Consider the following 12,099-nt stretch of genomic DNA (forward strand, 5'->3'; position numbering starts at 1 on the left):
AAAAAAAAAAAGAGAAGCATTATCTATGAGTCAGGATGTCAGCAGTATGGGAAAACATAGTAATCTAAGCCATATCAGTGTATGGTGTATGTGTGTATAAGACTACCAATAAGGCACCTGTGACTTTCCTGTATGATTTTCTATGTTTAGCATTGTCATATGAAAGCTGGAGACAATTTATTGGCCTTCTTCTATTTAGATATGGTCAAGATCAAATTGTACTCCCTTTCAACAAAAGATGGTCTAATTTAGATTTGGGAGAACTTGATAGACAAAATATTGTGCTGATTCATAAAACAATATGGAAATCGGCAGGTAAATCTGTCTATCTGATTTGAAACGAACCAAGAACTTTATCAGTTTTATCAATTTTTACAAATATTTGTTTTCATTGGCTCAAATTCCATAAAACACACACACACACCACAAAATAAAACAAAAAAGAAAAAGTTGGGAAATTCAATCTTTTCAAGAACTTAAACTCTTTCAGGTAATTTTGGTTGCTGTATTTCTTTAAAGTACACAAAAGAAAAAACTAAAATTTTTGAAATAGTCTATCTGTGATTGTAAGAATACAATCAAAATTTGAAATAAAATAAAAAATTTAGTTTAGTAAAAAATCGACACAGTAAAGACAGCATACATTTCCAGCAAGATTTCTCATTCTTATAAAGAAGCAAATAGCCAATAAAAATTGGATATAAAGTGTGAACTGTTATCCACATTGATCCTTATTGTCAGTCTAGCTGTCTTGAGACCCTGTATGGATAGGGACTACATTGTAATTGAACTAGTTAAGATCAGCAATAAGATTTTCCTGAAATACTCACACATCATGCAAAACATGGAGGCATACATTGCATTACATATCCTTGGTGTCAACAACCAAGATATAGTTCAAAAGACTTTGACTATAGAACTGAACCTATATACACAACCTATATATATATGCATGTATATAGGTACCTGTGCGTATGTACATAAAAATATATGTGCATTTATATGTAAGTGTGTAGGTTGTGTAAACTGTACCCTAACCTGATCTCAGTCCTATAATCAAAGTCCTTTGAACTATAACTTGGTTGTATGTATATATATATATATATATATATATATATACACACACACACACACACACATGTATGGTAGGCTTCTTTTTGTTTCCATCTTCCAGATCCACTCATAAGGCTTTGGTTGGCCTGGGACTATAGAAGACACTTACCCAAGGTGCCACATAGTGGGATTGAACCCAAAACCATGTGGTTGGGAAGCAAACCTCTTAACACACAGCCACACTTGCACCTATATAACATGCCAATATCATGCACTCACACATACCAAGTGTATAGATATCTAAATGCAAAATGCATATAATTATATTATAAATATATACACATATTCTTACACACACACACACACACACAAATATGTATATATACATCTACATATATATGTACACACACACACAAATATGTATATATACATCTACATATATATGTACACACACACACAAATATGTATATATACATCTACATATATATGTATACACACATGCACACATATTTATATATTACTTATTCGTCAATATTCAATATTCCTCCTTTATTTTCCCTTTCATACAGAGCACATAACACACACACACACACACACACTGAAGAAGCATGGCTTGATGCAAAACATGAGCCTTGCCCAAACCTTTTTAGCTCTGGCAACAAAAGCTATGCCATATATTAAGACATTTCCTACATACAAGAATTGATTTTCGACTTATACTTTTCAATATATTAAGCAAAACTGTAGATACACACAAGCACATATACGCAAACTATAAGCACCGCATCTCCTACTCTTGATTACTTTCCCTACTTCTTTCTCCTTCCTCTCCCACTGGCTTTTACATTTATTTATCCATGTTTCTGTATACCTCCAGCTTTGCATCTCTTCCGCAAGCTAAATAATGAGGTTGAGCTCATCTTGGCCAAATAAATAGCTTTCATGGATACTGTGTAGACAAGGCCAAATTGAACTGAAATAGCACTAACAACAGTCAATATAACATCACATGGAAAGAATGTCGTGAGCAAGGTGCATGGTGAACTCTTTAGTTTCAAAACCCCCAAAAGTGCACTTGGAAGGAGGGAGGAAGGAAGGAAAGCATGGACATCTCGGTCTCATGTTTAACGATCGCACTTAGTAAAAACAGAAAAATGCAACAACCCCTTTAATATTGATGTCTGTATATTGCAAGTGTGTGTGTGTGTGAACACTATATACAATATTTATGTTGCAATACTCTGCATGCACATATGAATGTGGGCGTGCATATTTTTTTGGATCTTTTCCGTTTGAACGGCAGTTGTTAAAAATAATTTCCACGTAACAAAACACTTTTAAACTTTGTATACTGGTAGAATGTGTTTATAAAACGTCCTTTTCTCTTGGCTTTATTGAGAAAATTCTATTGTTTGTAAGATATTTGTTGTTTTTTTTCTTCAATTTCTGCAATTTCAACCAATCAATGACCGTCTATTGAGGTGAAAACATTCTGTGTCGTATGAATATGTTCCTCGTTTAAAAAACAGATTGGGTTTATTTACATTTCTGAAGAAAAAAAAAGAAAAAACTGCCGTTCAAACCGAAAAGATCCTTTTTTTTTTTTTTTTTTTATTCCTTGCATGTTTCAGTCACTAGATACGGCCATGTGGAGCATCACTTTGGGGAATGTTTAGTTGAATGAATTAGCCCCAGTATTTTTTTTTTTAATCTTGGTACTTATTCTACCATTTTCTTTTTCTGAACTGCTAAGTTGTCAAGCAGTGATGGGGGACAAACAAAGACACACACACACATCTTTAAGGTAATTCAGTTAATAAAACCAGTTTACGTACTTCTTTCGCTTTCTCTTTTTTATAATTACCATTTTACTTGTAACTACACCTTTCTGTTTTAAAACCCATAAAAAATTAATTTTGTGTGGTTTTGGGGGTGCTAGAATGGATTCATTATATTTTAGTTAACTTCAATGGGGAAATATTTTCATGAAAAAAAAAAATATATGGCATTTGGGAAAATAGTTTGGTCATAGGCTAGAGCATGCTGGGATAAAGAAAGAACACTTGTCAGGGAACTAGCTGGAATGGTTGTGTATATCAATAATTTAAATGGTGCTAAATGATGGAATTGTGTTTTATCTGTGGGTTTCTATGAGTTTTTCTTCAACTGACAAAAATACCACATGTCACCACAACTTCATGTGATCTCTAGAGAGTTTCACTGTCCAGATACTAAACTAAACATTCCACTGGATCATTCCTGCTTAAAGTTGCAGTTCTGTAGAGCTTACACCCTACTGAAGTTATTTTTCTTTAATATCTGGTAAGTCTTGATCAAGAAGGCCTATGATCTCAGACAGGGGTCCCCAACCATTGGGCCACAGGCCAGTACTAAACCATGGTTCATTTGGTACCAGGCCACATAGAAAGAATAAATCTTTGAGGCACAAGCATTTACACACATATGTACACATGATAACTTCTGCCTACCAAATTCAATCACAGGTCTTCAGTCAGCCCAAGGCTATAGCAGAAAACACTTGCCCAAGGTACCATGCAGTGAGACTGAACCCAAAACCCAAGCTTCCTAACCACACAGCCACACTCTAACCTTTCATCATCTGATACAGGATCATTCCCTCCAATGACCCCACTGTTATAGCAAAACAACTGTTTCTGCCTCCCTGTCTCTTTATCACCCTTTAACCTTTCATCCTCTGACACGAGTTCCCCTCCTCAAATGCCCCTGCCCCTATCATAATTCCTTGTCTTGCAAAGTTACAGTACTGGCACTACATAAAAAGCATCCAGTGTACACTGTAAAGCGGTTGGCATTTGGAAGGGCATCTGGTTGTAAAAGTCATGCCAAAACTAACCTCGCCTGTGCTAGTGCCATGTAAAAAGCACTGAGTCCACTCTACAGAGTGGTTGGTGTTAAGAAGGGCATCCAGCTGTAAAAACTGTGCCAAAACAGACACAGTAGCATAGGGTAGATTGTCTACCTGGCAATTCCTGTGAACTGTCCTACCCATGCATGCATGGAAGATGGATGTTAAACAATGATGATATTTTTCTATTTTATTGAGTATCACAGTCTGCAAGGTGTTTTTGCATTATGTATGTATTGTATATGTAGCAATTAAATTATACATTATGCATTGTCTTGCATGAAACTGGTCTGTGGTGTAAAAGACATTTGAAACCACTGATCTATGGTATTCCAGCAGAGACCACCCTATTTTCCTGCCAGACATAGTGTAGCAAGTATTACATTGTCCAATGTCTTTTCTTTTATAAAGTTTCCCATCTATTTCTTGCAGGGCAGATATAAAGGCTTCCTCGCTGACTCACTGCTAGTCAAGAGTGAGCCAGAAACACCAGTAGACAAAAAAATATTTTCATCAATTTTTGTTGGATCTACAAAAGCTCAACCGGAACCTCAGCTACACAAATCCAACTTTGTATGTAACCTGAATAGGACATTTCACATATGTATTTGATTAGCAAGATTCTTGATATGAACTTGTGTGTTGAGACAGATTTTGGTGTATCTTAAGAGGGTCACAATATCAATTATAAACACATGCTTTGGTTCTATTTCACTTCATTTCTTTTATTAATGTTTGCACGCTGGGCGAAATCTTTAGCAGTATTTTGTTTGTCTTTACGTTCTGAGTTCAACCTCTGCTGAGGTCGACTTTGCCTTTCATCCCTTTGGGGTTGATAAATTAAGTACCAGTTGTGCACTGGGGTCGATCTAATCGACTGGCCCCCTCCCCCTAAATTTCGGGCCTTGTGCCTAGAGTAGAAAAGAATATTATTATTATTAGTCAACTGGTTAACCATTCAACCAATTCAATAATTGATTGGGTGGTTAATGAGTCACTCAGCTAGGTTTGCCGAAGTCCTTTTGTCACCATTTCTGCCCTCATCAATGACATGCCCTCTCTCTCTACTCTAGGTTTGCTTCAGGAGTGAAATAGAACCAGTATATGTTTCCTACTGGTATAATGAATAGGATATATTTACTCCTATTTTAATTGAGACACCAAATAACGATAAAACAAAAAATAAGGCGATTACTTTATATAGGAAGCCATGGGGTTACATTGTAAGAACCAACAACTTTCGTAATAATATTTTGCAGATGAGAGAAATATCTTCTATTCTTTAAATAGGATGAAGATTTGTGAGGCTTGTAAAATTAAATGTCATGAAGGGAATATGAACTTATAGCCCAAGAGCCAATTGTCTATCCACCTAGCCATTTCGCTTCATTATTTAAAAAAAAAAAATTTACATTCATTGGCAACAACAGTGGCATCATTATCCATAATATTAATAATGATAACAATAATAACAACAACAATAGCAAAACACTAATGACAATGACAAAATTGAGTAAGCTTCATTCCATTTGGTTCATTAAAATTCATTTCACTTAAATGAACATCCTTAGAGATCAACTTTAGAGACAGATATTTTTCAAAAATGAAAATTCCCCACCATTAAAATGCATTAAAATGAAATATAAAGTAATTTTTTAAAAATATATACAATTAAATATATTTTTTAAAAAATCAAAAACCTAACAAACATTAAATATATTTAACCAAAAAATAATCAACTAGCATTAAAAAAAAAATTAAAAACAACAACTACCAAGCAACAATATTATTTTAGAATAGAATGACTCACCATTTTTTAATATTAGATTACTGATATTCTTCACACAAGATAACAATGAGATGTGCATTATATACTATACTAGCAGTCGTACTGAAGAATTTAGATAATTTCTTGATAAACTAAGAAAAGATGTTATAATCAAGATGCTTCTTCATATACTATTGCAGCCTGGAAATCATTATCTCTTGATGTTTGACGACATTATGAAGCCTTGCTCTCTCTTTCTTTCCCACCACCTTCCTTTCAACTAGTTACATAATTTATCTTGCAAGAATTCAGTTAGCTTGTCAACATTTCGACACTTCACAAATATGTTATTTAATCTAGCAGTATATTGCAGAATTGGTAGCTAGTCATTATATTGATGACATCTAACGAAATACTTTTATTACTGTTTACTGCTATAATTGCTTGCTTTATAGCTGACTAACAAAGATGTGGTCAACACCAATGCCATTCTCTGTCAAATAGGAATACGACAGCAGAGCAAAACAGCGCAAAACCTGCACCGAGCACAAATTAACTGACTGTGGCTGTTTAACCCAAGGCTGGACAGGTCTGCCATCAATCAGAAGAAAGAATGGTATGAAACATACAAAAACAAAGGTTTATGTTAGCAGCCATCTAGTTTAACCCTTTAGCATTTAAATGGGCCAGATCTGGACCAAGAATTCTACCTGTTTTATGTTCAAGCTGGTCAGATCTGGCCTCTCACACATGCCCTACAATTCTTTTTAAAATAGACAATCACTCATAAAAATCTCAAAGCTATGAAATAATACATGATTAATTCAAAACAATATAAATGAATAAGTGCCAAGGACTCCAAAGTGCCAAGGACTGCATAGTGCCAAGGTCTCCAAATTTGCCATCAAGATAGAGAACAAGATACTGCAATAGCCTGGGTTTCAGAGGTCCACAGTTCTTCAATACCCTCCCGAATGACCTGAGAGACCTGCATGGGGTGGATGCAGATGTCTTCAAAATAAAGCTGGACCTCTTCCTGTCAGGTGTCCCTGATGAACCAACTTCACAGCAGGAGGTGCAGATGAGGGCAGCTGCATCAAACTCTCTCATGCACCAAATGTCAATTGCTAAAAAGCATTTGTGAAGTAAAATCATGTAGCAACACCGAATAGCATTGCCCCAGCATGGCCACAGCTCGTGAGCTGAAACTAGATGAAATGAAAAAAAACGAAATGTTTGATAGCATAATCTGAATGCTAAATGGTTAAGAGGACCCAACTGAATATGCAGTGATTAAGCATCAGAAAAATATAGCATAGCCAAGAGCCAGAGCTATTGTCTACCTAATTACTATTGAGCTTGACACTTCTGAAGCTGCTGCTGCCACACTGTAACAAATATTATTTACCACAAGAATCGGTTATTTCACACTAGACTGCTGTTTTAGGTTCAATATATTTTGAGAAGAGTTATTGTTGTAACCTTCACACCTCACATGGCAATCAGCAGTTTTAATTCAGAAGAGATTTCTTTCACAGTTTCTAGAACAGCGCTTTCATTTATCACAATCTGTTTCCTTCAAATATATTTTGACTTTTCAAATAGTCTTCAAATCTAATTTAATTTTTTTTATTCACTTTCTACTTCCAGCAGAAACGCTGCATAATTATTTTAACTATTTTAGTCATTAAGGTTTTTAAAAATTTCTACTCAAGACAAAACCACCAGAGAATATTATTTTTAATTACTCATTTCTTACTAAATAAGTTATTTGGTTATAAGAAAGAAAAAAAATCTTTTTAAAATTCTCAACTAAAATTGTATGTTCTGCAAAGTATTAAATTCTTAAGTTTTTTTTTATTCATTTTAATTATTTTTTTAAAGTCTCACAAGAGATTTAATAACTATTTCATATACATAACAGTAATTTTATTGTTTGAAGTTTTATGGTTAAAACCTGTATTTTACAAAATAATGTCTTAAATTGTAACTGTAGAAACAATTGCTTGCCCTCTTAGAAGTATCTGCTTATCGTACAACATTATCTACAGGTATAGCATCATTATTGTAAATGATACTCACTAGCATATGAGATCTACTTCTAACTCTTAAATGTTGTTATAACATATATATGCACAGCTTTAAAAATAAAGAGAAATCATTTAATTCAACTAGAGTAGCTAAATACAGATCAATGTTAATTCGATGAATACAAACTATGATCTACACAAGGACATTATAACAAGAACTTCTTACATAAGAAACAATAAAGAATGCAGATTATGTTCTACTGAAATATACTGCATTTTCTTAGGTAGCAAAACAAATTACTTAAGCTAAAACAGGAATGCTTTTTGTATTGCAAACATAAAATCTAAAAGAGTGGTTGGCGTTAGGAAGGGCATCCAACTGTAGAAACTCTGCCAGATCAGATTGGAGCCTGGTGCAGCCATCTGGTTCACCAGCCCTCAGTCAAATCGTCCAACCCATACCAGCATGGGAAGCGGATGTTAAATGATGATGATGATATATATATATACTAGTAGATATAAGTAAATAAGTTATATATATATATATATGTGTGTGTGTGTGTGTAGGAGTAAGTATTGTCCACCTTTTTCATCTACTACCAAATTTCTTAGCTATTTATCAACATTAACTTGAAATTTTCTTTGATCTATAATAGTTGAGATGTCCAGCTTCACCTTTCCTTACATACTCTGACTATAGTTGTTATCATTCCTTTTTTTCTTTCTATCCTTATTACACTGGCAAAATACAAATAATAAATTCCTTTGCTTAACTACTATATAGAGAATGTTCCAAATTTACACAGTTCTGATTTATCTCTGCCTACCAAGTAAAGTTGGTCGATATCAGTGGATTAAATTAGCAGTTTTCTTCTGAAGATCTGGCATCACAAGGTGATAATGTAATCATCTATGTAATGATTCTTGCACAATATACTGCCATCCACTAGTGAAACACATGTAAAGATTAATTTGTGATGTTATAATAAAGTGTTTAACTAATTCTCCTGTTGAATTCTGCTCTCAGATATACACTCTGTAAATTATGTTTAATATTTGATTGGAAGTTGGATATACATGGATTTATATGAAGTGCTAAGAATTGGTTAACTGTTACGCTATCTAAATATCTACATACACATACACACATGAATGTATATATGTGTGTGTCTGTGTGTATGATTGTTTGTATAGACAGATAGATAGAAATGCTTACCATTCCAAGAGCTACCAATTAAATTAAAGTACACTCAAAATAGTGATAACAGGATCTTCAAGTTGTACTGAGATTTCTTTGATATGGGACCAAATTAACAAGCTATCATATGGAGGAAATCATTAGTTTAGGGAGGGGTTATTACATCCCCAAAATTATTTTATTTTATTCTGTCCTTTTAAATTTTTTTGTGATTTAAAAAAAAACAAAAACTTTCAAGTGCAACAGCTGGAACCACTTTCATGAATGTTCCATTAATTCTTTCTACTAAAGCACAAGGCCTGGAATTTGGATGCGGGGTGGGGGTGGGGTGGGGGGCTAGTCAATTATGTTGATCCCAGTACACTACTGGTACTTATTTCATCAACTCCAAAAGGATGAAAAGTAAAGTTGGCCTTGGTGGAATTTGAACTCAGAACGTAAAGATGGGTGAAATGCTGTTAAGCATTTTGCCTGGCATGCTAATGATTCTGACAGCTTGCCATTTTCTGATGTTCTATTAATGCAATATATAAATTCATTCAATATGAAAATATTCATTTTCAAATAATAAATGAAGAAAAGAAAATCTACCTCCATTGTTTGATAAAAAACCCCAAAAACTTGGAACGCTTCTGAGCCACTTTAACTCTTTTGTCACCAACCTGTCTGCGACTGTTCTGTTTCTCTAATACAAAACCTCATTTCAAGAGTTCACATCTAAACCAAAATCTTCCAACTTAATATTATGTTAGACTGTTATTTTGCTAACATTAATGTGGTAATGAAAATATTTAGTTGTTTTTATAAATATTTTGCAATGCATAATAATTTTCAAAATTAATTAAAACCTATAGACAATCTATTTTATTTGAAATAGGGTCATAAAAGAATTACACCCATCCACCAACTTGATTGAAACTGATTTTAATACTTCAATGCAAAACTTTTTTTTTTGTGTGTGTTCATAATTAAATTTAAATCTTCCATTATTAGCATGTAATATACGAAACTTTTCTTCCAAATACCAGCCCAGCTTAATCTATTAAATAATGAAAAATTAATTCTTCTAATAAATATTTCAATAAATCCCTCTGAAATTCTTGATTATTTTCGAAATTAATCAGAACAAATAGGTAATGTATTTTGATGAAATATGGTCATAGAAGGGTTAAAAGATTTAATTATGGAGCTGTCACAAAATGCTACAAAATGAAAATATTCAAACTAATAACACTGAAAAACCCTGTCCGCAACTGAGACAGAACTTATCCATGCTACAACTGGGCCAGAACATGGTGGTTTGAAAAATAGCAAGAACTGTTTGAATTTTCTGACATTCATTGAAATTCAGCTAAAATTTACAAATAACCAATTTGCTCAGAACACATTTACAGATATAGATAAAAAAATTAAAAGGAATTAGGAATATAAGGAGCTGTAGAAAAAGAAAAGGAAGACATCAAGCTAGAAATTAGATGGAATTTTTTAGAGAAACATTAAAATACAAAGTGCTTTAAAGTCTAGCCTGTCTTGCTAAAAGGACAAAATGACCGTGCTAGTACCATGATAAAGTAGCTAAGGAACAAACAACATATCTCTAATCAATCACAGAAAGCTATCTTCAAAAATAATAAATTAAAACTTCTCCAAGATGTAAGAGTAATTAAAATAAGTTCCCACCTATGAATATATGTGTGTATGTATTTTATTCAAACTAAATGTTTTTTAGACTTGACATTTCTATTGAGTTCTTTGTCAGTTATTGTTACTTAGTGTTTTCAAGATTTATTATACACGCATACATTTTTTTCAATATAGTTCTTGTTAATGTTCTAGTACCAGGTTTCCAGCTGATGGAGACAAGTGTTTTTTCAACTACAGTTCAAAACACAAATGACACTTCCCCATAGTAATTGATGAATGTATTATTATCAGCTATAATGGTGGAGTACCATTTGTGTTTTAATTTTTGAATTCTGGTTGAAAAAAAATAATCATCTTTGTCAGCAGGCATCTCATGTACCAGAAAATTAACAATAATTCTTATAAAAAGAAATTTCTTAATGTTCAGTACTCACTGTACCTACAAGTGAATGTGTGTGTGTGTGTATACATACATACATGCATGCAAAAATATGTATGTATATAGCAAATATATTTTTGTCAAAAATATTAAAAGATGTAATGCAAAATACAAACAGAAAAAAAACATGCTATATTAATGATAGGAAAAAGTTAGACCACTGTGAATCAGAAACCAAAAGTACAATGACGTTTGTCTACAGACAACCTTTGGCAATCCAAAAAGAGAGCTTCTATGCAGTTGCTTCACCCAATAGAAATAGAAAAATTACATCAAATCACACTATTCTTTAAATAAAAAAGCTGGATACATCTAATTCTAGATATGCAAATAGACATCTTTAATCATATGGCTGGAGCATCTTTAATCATATGTTTGTTTATTTAGAGATAAACAACAATAGTAAACTGCTTTTGTTCTCAGTCATAGATGGAACATGGATACATAAGAGAATAATTCTACTGAATAACAGATGCCGGTTTCATCCTTATTAAGTGAAGCCCTCATCTATTTAAATGAACTTCCCTGTTAAAAAAAAAACATGCACCCACAAAACTTTGAATAATGTGGTGCAGATTCAACATTTTATTAAATACTTACAACTCCAACTAAATGTATTGAGTGCTACATTCATTAATTTGTTCACCTATTCATATAACTGCTCCACTCACGTTTTTTTATTTTTAAGATACTAGAGTATAATTTGAGCTTCAACCTTGATTTGATAAACAACATGAAAAAATTAAAATTTAAACATCCTTCTAGCTCCTTTCTATATGCCTGAAACATTCACATGATAAACATCAAATGATCACTAAATGTACACATTCTTGTTAATAAGACAAAAAGCATAGGAAAAGAAACATATCCTTGCAGTACAACAAGAAAGCCAACCTTTCTCTTCAAGCTTATTGACCACTAAGGACCCGGAAATACCACCCAATGCCTTGCTGGCTTATGCACAATTGCTGCAGGGTATATAATCCCTGCTAACCATACAAAGATGCCAACCTACTATCCCCTGGCAGCTGTGCTTATCACACGATCTCATATGTAACGTCATGCTACCAAATTGTTTAC

The 12,099-nt window shown here is 33.3% G+C and overlaps 1 protein-coding gene across 5 annotated transcripts in view; it reads right to left on the reverse strand.

Moving 5' to 3' along the window:
• The window catches only part of LOC115210669 (pre-B-cell leukemia transcription factor 1), a 382,335-nt gene that overhangs the window by 67,699 nt on the left and 302,537 nt on the right, over positions 1-12,099 (reverse strand). The window lies entirely within an intron of this gene.

Source organism: Octopus sinensis, linkage group LG1 (assembly GCF_006345805.1).
Source record: "Octopus sinensis linkage group LG1, ASM634580v1, whole genome shotgun sequence".
Classification (NCBI taxonomy): domain Eukaryota; kingdom Metazoa; phylum Mollusca; class Cephalopoda; order Octopoda; family Octopodidae; genus Octopus; species Octopus sinensis.